The following is a 12,500-nucleotide window of genomic DNA, read 5'->3' as shown; positions in this document are numbered from 1 at the left end:
ATCATCAAGATTTTTCTTGAAGAGTGCTAATGAGGAGCTTTGTTTGATATAGGTTCATAGGTAGGTACTAAGACAAACAGCCTTGCAGGTCTTGAACCCAGGACCCTATACACTATAGTCACAGTAGTTAACCACCAAGCCATCACAGCAGTCGCAAAAGTACTTCCAATACCTACTCCTCAGCATTATCTGTCTTACATCTTCAGCCAGTTTTCTGCTGTTCTCATGTTTGACGTTTGGACAGAATCCAGGTTGAGGATGTGAGGTTTGCATTTGTGTTATTTGCAAATGATGTCTTCTTAGCCTCAAGTGTCTGTGGTCACTGGCATTCACTTGAATTGTTAAGTTCTGATTGTGAAGCACATGGGCTGAGAATTAATACTTCCAAATGGATGTCATGGCTCTTTCCCAAGACAGAGATGCTTTCTCTGGGTGAGGGAAGAACAGCTACCTGAAGTGAAGGTGTTTAAGTATCTTGCAGGAATGAGAGACGGACTGGTGAATGTGTGCAGTGGTGACAGTACTGCTGGCATTGTACTGACCCATGGTAGTACAGCAGAAGCTGAGTCCACAGATGAAGCTTTTAAATTTGCAGTCATTCTGTGTTTCTGTTATCATCTATGTTTACAAATTTGAGTAGTGAAAAAATGAATGAGATCATGAAGACAAGCAGTGGAAATGAGTTTCCTTTGTAAGGTAGCTGGGCTCACTTGTCAAGCCAAAATGAAGAACATGGCAATCCAAGCGATTCTTGGAGTAAAACCAGTGCTCCTCATGATTAAAACAAGTTCATAGGTTTATAGATTAGTAGTAGGCTAATTGCCCCTGTTGGCCATTTTAAGGCTAGCCAATTACCCCCTGTTAGAATCAAACCTTGTACTTTGTGTCTATAAGGCAAGCACCTTAACCATTATGCTAACCTTCCACAAATGGTATAAGCCATGCAAGATATGATACACACACACACACACACACACACACACACACACACACACACACACACACACACACACACACACACACACACACACACACACACACACACACACACACACACAGTTACCAGCATTGGGATAGAGCAAGATGAGATGATATGGTCCTGTAGTCAGGATTCCTATTTGGTCACCTCCTTCAGGAGTTGTACCATGGACAATCTACTGAAAGGAGGCCCCACTGCAAACCCAGGATAGATGGAAATTGTTTTCTTAGATGATGCCTGAAGATTCCCCCAGGATGAGCTGGAAAATGTTACTAGACATAGATAAGTATGGTCTGGTCTGTCTTAGTTAACTTGCTGCCAGTGGGACCTATACCAGTACAAGAAGAGTATAAGATTGGTAGGTGGATGGATGGATGGATGGATGGATGGATGGATGGATGGATGGATGGATGGATGGATGGATGGATGGATGGATGGATGGATGGATGGATGGATGGATGGATGGATGGATGAGTGGATGGATGATAATACAGATAAATGTTGTAGAGCTGAGCTGCCAGTTCTGGGTTGTGATTCTGCAAGGCCTGATTCAAGTAGTCAGAACGTCATCACTCAGCATGCCATGAACAAGACCAACAGTTTTCTTACAAGTCTATCTCACAGTTTTACACAAATTCACTAAACTATCTTCATGGATCCAATACCTGGGTAAGAAACATGAATGTTAGAAAAAATATATGTACTGCTAAACTGAAGAAAACTGCACAGATCTTCCAATAAGCTATGGCATGCAAAATGGGGATCTCATGTTTAAATCATTAATAAATCTGCAGAAAAAACTTCTCCTTAAAGGATCAACTAAAAGCATATAATGTACTCATTAAAATGCTAGGATATTAAGCCAGTCCCACTGGTAAAGAGGAATAAAGCCCCGACTTTGCACCAGTGACCTGGGTTTAATTAGTGACCCTAGGACTTGTAGGGATTGATATAAGGGAGGTGAGAGAGCAACAGCAATTGGTGTGCTTACCTTAGATCGAGAGGAGAGAGAGGGGCTATGTGTTGGTCCAGTGGGGATGACCCACATAACCACACTTCCATAATGTAGCACAGAGAGTCATTGACCATGCAGCTGACATGCACATACATGCACCATCCATGGCAAACTGTAGCTGAAGTTGCTTGTGGCCCATGATGCATAGGACTTTTGAGCATAAACATGAGCTCCATAACTATTGCAAGGGATGACAGCACCACTCTTGAAACCCCTGTCTCGACTTCAAGTGGAAGACATGTACTGGTATGGTCTTGCCCTCTGGAAAAACAAGTGAGTCAGATGGAGTGATTCAAGGTGAAGACATGATGGTCATTGCAAGACTGAGAGCCCCCAAAAAAGTATGAGTATATCGCTTATAGATCAGTGATAGCCAAGAACTATTGTAATTACCTGTTTCTGCCAGCTGATATATGTATGCCTTTACTGTCATTCATTACACATTAGTGTTAACATATATCTAAATACTTTGTATTTATTTATTTAAAGTATGAGCTAATTATGAAAGAATTGCAGCATATTTTCAATGCTACTTCTATAACTTATTGCATTTTTTTTTTTTTTGCGGTAGTTAATGGACCAGATTTTGGTAAGAATGCATTCTCTTCTTTTTAATAATAAGTTATAAGTTTGGAAAGCAACTCTATATTGTCTTGCTTTTTCTTTTGGATCAACAGAAAATTATATATTTTTAACTAATTTCACTTCACCATTTTTAATCATCAAATCATTACAGCTAAGATGAAAGCAGGAATTACATGCCTTTTCAGGTCTGCTTGCTTCATATTTTACATCCTGCATTTGTTAGTAACAAAATTTCATCCATATCCTATAATTTTGCTTTGCTGGTCTTTTGCTGATCAGTTTGGGTTTATACTAATTCCATATGTAATTTTCTTTATCTGCAGTAACTAGTTTTTTGCACATTTTAAGTAATCTCCGAAGTCAAACCCAATCTAAATATTTTCAAGGACCCTATGAATTGAAATGGAGTACAGTTCTATCAGACGGTCACCATAATCATGGATGTTTGACCTTAGTACTGTTTGTCTACAATACTGACCTGTGGGTAAATCCCACATTACCAACATTCATTTCAGTCACTTCTTGAGTGTCAGCTCTCTCCCATCTGTCTGTCTGTAGGCTGGTCCTTCCCTTCCAGGAAAGGCACAGACAAAACTAGCTGAGAGAGACATTTTCAGAGAGACCTCATCACTTTGGAATTAAAGCAACAAAGGAGATGGTGTCAGACTTCTGGTGACAGTAGCAATAGCATTCTTTTCTTCATAGATATGTGGTCATGCACTTTCATGGTGCTTACATTATAGTGCCAATCAAGATACAAACCATATGTAATAGTTATCCAGAAAGAAAGGCAGCTGTACACTTTGCTACCACATGAGCTATGAACTAACTTGAGGAGAACCCCATTTCATTTTATACCTATGATCCCCGGAAAGGATGGAATGTGGACTCAGGTCTAGGCAACATGCCAATATTTGTCACAAGAAAAAGATATCTAATACACAACACATATTCTAGACAAAGAGGTTTGAAGGGAGAAATGCTGCTAGACAGAGATGGAGAGAGAGAGAGGAATGAAGCTGATTATCTGTAATTATAGGGAATGACTCACAAAGCTGTGTTATGCTGCATCTTTCATTTCTGTCTGTGATAATACCTTGCTGGCAGAAATAATGCATATATTCCAAAGTGAAATAGGAAAGTGGATGCTCAGACACACACAAGCATCTTTCAGAAATCTCCAAGTGGTTTCAAACCACTAATGGAACAAAAATGAAGGAAATAAAGTAGCTCTCAAAAATAAAAATGAAGGTGGAAGCCACCCTCCTTGGTAGTGTTCCTTCCTGTCAGTAGAGGAAGAAGACATCAAGCACCATGGGACCTTAGAGCTGCCACCCTTACTATTGGCCTGAGAGCATCATCTACCAAAAGGCCAGTACTAAAGGACTGAACCTATAAGAGAGCATGCTGCTTGACTGAATCCTCTTGAAAAATGGGAATTTCTAACGTCATCCTTAAGAGTCAGCAGTATCAGCCCATCGTGGAGGATTCTCCATAAACATTTCTTCATCTTATCCAACTTCTAAGCCTGATAAAATGATTGAGCCTCATCTACAAACAGCATTCCATCAGTACTGGGGAGAATTCTAATTGTAGACACCACGTCACCATCATCATCAACCATTACTTGGATAAGTGTGCCAGAACCAACTCTATGGATATTAAATGCACATTTGTAAAAACGTGGAGAAAGTCGAAGTGCCCTGAACAGATAAAAAACTACTGGCACACAGTCAGACACTGCACTGGCTGTGCCTTCACCTCACAAACATCAACCAATAGAAATAATACTTTGTACACCCACAAACAACCCCATCCTGAAAGTTAATTCAGTAAACACCAAAGGACTAAACACATTAATCAATAAAAGCAGATTACATATAATATGCAGGGGCATTCCTCACTTTTAGCATATTCTTACCTTAAAAAAAAAACAAAAGTCAGTATTCCTCCCATTCAACATTATGTACTACAAACACATACAGTATCTATATTTTCTCCTATCATTTGTTGCGTTTCCAAGTGCTGGGCCATGCCTGAAATTGGTCACTGCTGATTAGTGCCCTACCCTGGTAAACAAATGTAAATGTAAAAATTACATATATAGATATTGGATATAAAAGTTATGTACTCACCATAATGATAGATCCATGTTGTCCTATTTTTATCTCATTCAACATTCATCTTACTATCTTCCTTCCAAACTGTCGCCAACAGATCCTGGAAGAACAGGTAGTCATTTCAGGAGTCTACTTATCTCTAACCTTATCCGGTTCACTACCTTAGTAGTCTGACGGAACCATTCATCTTTCAGTTTCCTGTTGGATCATGTTTTATTCAGCTGCAGTATTATTGCTAGTTACATATATTCTTACAAGGTGCAAGCTCAATCTGAGGTAATTTGAGGATAGTAAGGGAATTATGGATAGAAAAGGAGTCAAGGTCCTGGATCCAATTGTTTCGAGGTGCTGAGGCTGGATCTGAGTCTGATCCAGGTCCCATTTGTTGATCCAGATAAAAACAGATCTGTCATGGTCAGTAAATAACTTTTGTTTCAGGCAAAAAACATTATATGTAAGTGCCATTAAGGTACAAGATGAGCTATTACCTGTTGTCTAGTCATCACCCCAACCCAATAACTATTATGTGTAAGTATTTTAAGGCATGAAATTAGATGAGTTATTCTCTGCTATCTAATGGTCTCCCCACCTTTATCTTCATTATATGTAATTTCATTAAGGCATAGTGCTCAATTCCAAGTGCAGTTATGGCACAATAATCTGCAGTTATCCTGGTGGCTTGTGTTTCTTCTACACATTTGGGCTTAGTTTAACATGTAATTTGAAGGAGGAGCACAGCACTCCCCTTATGTTGTCCTACAGTGTCAGCAGTCAATCTACCTGGTATGTGAATAGAAGCTATGGCATTCTGCAAAAAAGGAGAGTATGCTACCTGTTGTACCACTGACTGCTGAAGGAGGACAGCATCTTCTCCACCTGATTTCATTCATCCCTACAAACACACACACACACACACACACACACACACACACACACACACACACACACACACACACACACACACACACTCTTGTGCCTTACCTACCCCTCACAAAGCCCCCTACTGTGACTTCACACATACATTCACACATGCAACTCCCACATACACACACACACACACACACACATATATATATATATATATATATATATATATATATATATACAGATACACACACACACACACACACACACACATATATATATATATATATATATATATATATATATATATATATATATATATATGGTTCCCCTTTATAATCTCAGAATACTGAAATCTTGAATTTCAGTATCCGAGACCATAAAGGCGAATTTTTAAAATAGCAAAAGTGCATAATTGCAAATAAGAATATGTTGAATTTGCGGTTAGGCTTTACACTTCATTACGTCCCGTGTTTTCTGTGGATGGTGTACAGTGTTGTATGTGGATTTAGGTGCGATTTAAGGTAAGTGAGTGTTTTGTAATAGTTTTGGGTGGGAGTTTGAATGTATGTGAGTGTGTTTGTAATTTGTTTGTGTGGGTTAGGGTAGGCAAGTGAAAGTATGAGTGTGGAAGTGTTGGATGTGCTGGTGTTTGTATATGTGTGATGTGTGTGTCTGTGTGCGAGGGACTGTGGAATGAATGGGTGTGAGTTTGCTGTCTTTTCCTGATTGTGCGATCTCAGAGTTAGTATATATAAATAGGGGTGTGTGGGGGGTGCAGGGAGGTTTGCCCCCTGCTTATATGGAGTATAGGTGTGTTGATTTCTGTTGTTGTGTTTGTGTATGTAGTGTGGGTAGGATAGTGTATGTGTTGTGTGGTGTGTATATGTTTGCGATTTTGTATTTCGCGGTTTTGGGGTTTCGGGATTTTGAACGTTCACCTTTATGGTTTTGAGATACTGAAATTCGAGATTTCAGTATTTTAAGACTATAAACGGGAACCATATATAGTTAGGGGGTGTGTGGGGAGCACAGCCTCCCACATTGGGGGGTATTGGGGGTGAAGCCCCCCACCTATTTTCTTTAAAATGTGTAGTTTTGTTGTATTTCCATGTTTTAAACGGAAATAGGTGGGGGCTTTGCCCCCCACACCCCCCAAATGTGGGGGGCTGTGCCTCCAACCCCCAAACTATATACACCAACTCCAGGGTCGCACAACATTGGGGAGGGGGGCAAATCCCTGTTAAGTGCCTTGAATACTGGTTGTTGATCAAATGAGCTGTCGACCAAATGAATGTCGATCAAATGGTCTGTCGATCTTATAAAGTAGACCAATATATTTATATATATATATATATATATTTATATATATATATATATATATATATATATATATATATATATATATATATATATATATATATATATCAAGTCAAGTCAAACTAAACTTTATTGTCATTTAAATGTACACACATGTAGCCTAAACAAAATTGTGTGCATCAGCTCAATTCTTGAGATTACAAAGGAAAGTGAAACAACACGTACAGAGGAATAAACATAACTATCAAATACAATACTACTCCCAATACATGCACAAAAGAGCAGAGACATTTACCAACACTCATATACAGAAAGAATACCCTCCCTTGAGTTAAATTAACTACCCTATTTAAAGTAATACAAAACACACTACAGATTGAACAATGCCTAAGTTATTTGTCTAATATTGCACTTGAGTGTGTTAACTGACTATGGATATAATAATTAAATATTGCTTTTACTTGGAATATGTGTAAGGATATATTGCACAAATAAATAAAAATTGACTTATTATGTGTCCATACCCATGGGACTAGTGCCCTAGTTCAGAAGTCTAATCACTGTAGGGTAGAAGCTGTTATTGAATCTTGTAGTCCTGCAGTGGATGCTGCAATATCTCCTGCCTGATGCCAGATGGTTAAATAGTCCATGCACAGGATGCGTGATGTCCTGTATTATTATTTTGGTGGCCTTTCAAATGCTTCTTGCAGAATAAAGTTGTGGAAGATTGGAACCTGTTACCTTCTCTGCAGCCCTCACCACTCTTCATAGTGCCTTCCATTCTGTAACTGTGCAGCTTCTAAACCACACTGTGTAGTTGCAGGTGAAGATGCTCTTTTTTGCCCCTCTGTAGAAGGTGAAGAGAATATGAGGAGGACGCTTAGCTTTTTTCACCCTTCTTAAAAAGTGTAGGTGTTTGTACACTTTCTTGACCACTTGGCTGGTGTCTACCAACCACGAGAGATCCTCTGATATGTGTATACTCATGAATTTCGTAGTCTTAACCCTCTCCATGCTGTCACCATTGATTCTGAGCACTGGGTGGTTTGTTCTCCTTTTCCTGAAGTTGATAATAATCTCTTTGGTCTTGCTTATATTCAGGTCACGGTTGTTCCCCACACACCGACTGATCAGAGATGCCACCTCCTCTCTGTACACCCTTTCATCCTTCTTTGTCATGAGCCCCATGACTGTGGTTTCATCAGCAAACTTGATGATTTAGTTGGACTTGTGCTTTGCACAGCAGTCTTGGATCAAGATGATGAATAACAGTGGGCTGAAAACACATCCCTGTGGAACCCCGGTATTAATCGTGATTCACTTTGATGTGTTCTTACCCGAATACACCCTCTGTGTTCTCTCAATCAGGAAGTCCAGGATCCAGTTGCAGAGATGTTTACTGATTCCTAAATGTGCCAGTTTTTCTATCAGTTGCATTGGTACCACTGTATTAAATGCAGAACTGAAGTCTATGAACAGCATCCTCACATAATTGTCTTTGTCCTGTAAATGCTCAAGAGAGATGTGTAGCTCTACTGATATGGCATCAGACGTGGATGTGTTAACTCTGTATGCAAAGTGCAGAGGGTCAAAATCAGGAGGTACACATGATGAAAGATGCTTTTTGATCAGCCGCTGAAAACATTTCATAACAGTGGATGTCAGAGAAACTGGTCTGAAGTCATTAGGGCTGGAGGAAGTGGTTTTCTTAGGTACTGGGAAGATGCTAGTTTCCTTGTAGCATGAGGGTACTTTCACCATGGCAAGAAAGGTGTTAAATATTTCCTTGAGCATTGTGTATAGTTGATCAGCACAGCCTTTTAACACCTTGCCAGTATGTTGTCTAGGCCAGCAGCCTTCCTTTGGTTCACTCTCCTTAGCTGTCTTCTTACCTTTTCTGTATTGCATCCTTCTCATCAGTGGGTAGCTTTAGTGACAACCTGTTGTTTCTTTCCACAAATCTACAAAAGAAAATGTTAAAACTGTCCAGGAATTTGATGCTGAGCCCACACTGTGCTGACCTGATTATGTAGTCATTGATCTCATGTATGCCTTGCCATAGTCTCCTTGCATCCTTCATGTCTTCAAAGTGGCTCTGCACCTTTCTGCCATACTCCCTCTTAGCCTTAGGGCTGCTTTGTCCTTAGCCCTGTAAGCTGCGTTTCTCTCCTTCAAAAGCTCATATACCTTTGGAGTGAGACATGGCTTCTGGTTAGTTATAATAGTGATACTCTTGGTATTTGTTACCCCTTCAATGCACTTTGAAATGTATACCATCACTACCTCTGTGTATACATCAATGTTCAGCTGTTGATTCACTGTGGCTGCTCCCTTGAACATATCCCAGTTGGTTCTTTCAAAGCAGTCTTGGAGGGCCTCCATAGCCCCCTCAGGCCGTACATTGATTTGTTTTGAAAGGGCTAAATAAACACTTAAGTTATGAATTTGTATTAATTAGGACCTTTTGTTTGTTTTTTAATAGTTTGTGTGAGTCTACATATTTATTTGGTTTGTCTGGGATGGAAGGAACCAAGGATATAGATCTTTACTTTCTTCCTGCAATGAACTTAATAGATCGGTTGGGAACCTAATGCTGCTCACTCAGCAATTAATTCATTCTAGAGGTTCTTTTTGTGGTTCAAATGGATCGGCATTCAGATTGGGAACCCAGCTCACTAGTTCCGAATACAGTACCATTACTCCTGCTCAGAGGCAACAGCTCACTGCCAACAGCCAATCGGAATCCAACAATTTGCATGATGTCATCACAGCGGGCGATGCAAATTATAATGGAAATCCAATGCTGAAAGAATGGCTTGATGAGGGAAATGACTGTCATTTAGGAGTGCATGCAACCTCGGAATTCTTGGGTTCAGTAGGCAAACAACTTAAACAACTAGAAGATCTTTTGATCCATCCAATTTCCATCCTATATCCATCTTTTCACCCATATCCAAAATTCTCGAGAGAGGTATCCATCAGCAGGTAATGCAATATCTATTGCAAAACAATCTTTTAACCAAAACCCAACATGACTTCCGACCTAGCCACAGCACAGCTACAGCTCTATTATCTTTTACAGACACCATGAACAAGGCCAGAGATGCAGAATGCTATACAGCCTCAGTATTCCTTGATATCTCTAAGGCCTTTGACACAGTGTCTCACCCCTTATTTTCGAAGACACTGTCTAACTTAGGCTTCTCACATAACACAGTAAAATGGTTTCAGAGCTACCTTGAGGATCGTAAACAAGTGGTGAAATGGTCGAACAAACTCTCACCCTTTCTCCACAACCCTATTGGAGTCCCCCAAGGCCCCTACTCTTCAACATTTTCACAAACAACCTTCACACTGCCTCTCACCCTAGGACCCTCATTCAGTATGCTGATGATTCCACCATAATCTGCACTGCTCAGTCACTACCAGAACTACTCTCAAAAACTCAACAGTCCTTTACAGCAGTTGAATCCTGCCTAAGAAATGCCCAACTCTTTCTTAATCCAAAAAAGACAAAACTAGTACTCTTTCATCCCAAAAATACCTCCCCTGTCACTGATCATTTCAACATCCTTGCATCTGACAACGCTGCCATAGGAATAGTGCAGGAAACCAAACTTCTAAGTGTTATCATTGACAATTTTCATTTGACCCCCATACACAGCAAAATATAAAGAAAACTCATCAAAAACTGAGACTCTTAAATAGAAACAAACATTATTTTTTACTGCAGCAACCAAAACTACCCTTGCAAAAATGTTTTTACTTCCCTCTCTTCTTCATGGTGCCCCTAGCTTAACTAACTTACAAAATTCTACCCTAAGCAAGTTGGAACAGTGCTACAACAAAGTTGCAGTTTGCCACAAACTCTAAATATAACACAGACCACTGTAAACCACTCCTAGAATTAAACTGGCTTGAACTACCCAACCAACTTGCCTTTATTCAGCTATCCACCTTGCAAAACCTTATTTTCAAACCTACTGCCTGCCCTGCACTAGCCAGTCTAGTCACAATTTACACACCAAATCAATCCATATGATCAGAAGACAAAAATCTCTTGGCTATCTCAAAACCCACAAGAAAACCTGGTCACTCTCTGTACTGATACTCTGTCTCTATAGATTGGAATTCACTATCTCTAGCTACCAGGTTTATTCCTGGCCTAACCCATTTCAAAGCCTCTTTAAAAAATCATCTCAAAAATACACGTCTCTGCTCCTGCATAAAGCCTGACTAGTGCTCAAGTCTTCCTCTTCTGCCACATTTCAATCCTTCACAGACTGCAAGATCCTAAAGCTCTTCTAACTCCTTCTCTGCTTCTATACCATATCCTCAAGCTACTGCTCAGGCTTTATTGCGTCTGTCCTTCTTAACTCTCTCTCGCTATATGTCTGCATCACTAACTTTCTGGCTGCTATTTCTACATCATGTATGATGAGAGTGACTATTATCATCTGTAATGTTTTAACTGTATAGAACTTGACGGTTTAAATGCCTGATTGCCAAGGGTGCAGAAGTATGAACTTTTACCCCATCTGTCCGGCGCCCTGGATTCTCTATCTGAAGGGGTAGGATTTCTAGCACTAGAAGCCTTAATGCCCTTGGGCCCATGAGCAATGTTTTCAGGGTCTGCAACAGGATTTTCATTCGTACTGTATTCCTTGTCTAGGCCCTCACCATGATGTACCTTCCTGTCGCTTTTGTGTTTTACTTAATCAGCGCACTATCCATTATCTGTATATTTTTTCCTGTAAATATTTACTGTATTTAATTATCCCAGAAATGTAGTACATTAGCCATCCGACTACCAGGACTCCAGAAAAATGCATGGAAGAAAGGACTGCTCTGGGGTCCTAGCCAATAAACAGACCTCTAGGCTCCATTTACAACAAGCCATCAGAAATGTTTTCCATAAGCAGCTGCAGGTTCAAAACACAGATAACCGCCACCCTTCTTTCTATACCAATCTGTACTACTCCAGGCTGGGAGACAGGCACTCTTACTCTTGTGTACTTCCATGATCATAGCACTCCCCAGAGCTTAGATGCAAAACTGGACCCATACCATCACTGACCTGATAGCCCTACTACAAATAGCCACATAGTTATACAACCGCCCAGGTTAGCAATAACTAGAGCCCCAGACACCACATACAGCCAAACACCAAGCTGGACTTTCCACTTTTACCAGGCAAAAAGAATTCCAGGGTACCCTACCACCTAGACAAGTCTCCCTTGCTGGCCATAGCACACCCAACCCAACAGCTAGTTCTCTCTCACATCTGGGGACTTCTAACATGTGGACCTCCACCCCAACACCCTGCCCTCCCTTTATGACCCTGGCATTATTTTCATAGCATCAGCCATGTGCTCCTTCACCTGGGGATTTTTACCACCCTTAGACTTTGGAGTCTACCCATGGGCCAGTACTAGATAAATGAGAAACTGTCAATATTTTTTTTTCTCCGGGCAGCTACAAGGCCATAGCATCACCTCCACCATCTGATCTCATTGCCTGATCAAACCGCTTTAGTCCTGGTAAGTGACTGCCACTCCAATTTATGGAGTCTTCCAGGAGGTATGCCTCCACCATCTCCAACACCCCGGTGGTGTCT

This window comes from Protopterus annectens, chromosome 8.part0 (genome assembly GCF_019279795.1).
Source record: "Protopterus annectens isolate FY-2018-M chromosome 8.part0, PAN1.0, whole genome shotgun sequence".
Classification (NCBI taxonomy): Eukaryota; Metazoa; Chordata; order Ceratodontiformes; family Protopteridae; genus Protopterus; species Protopterus annectens.
This window is presented reverse-complemented; position numbering follows the sequence as displayed.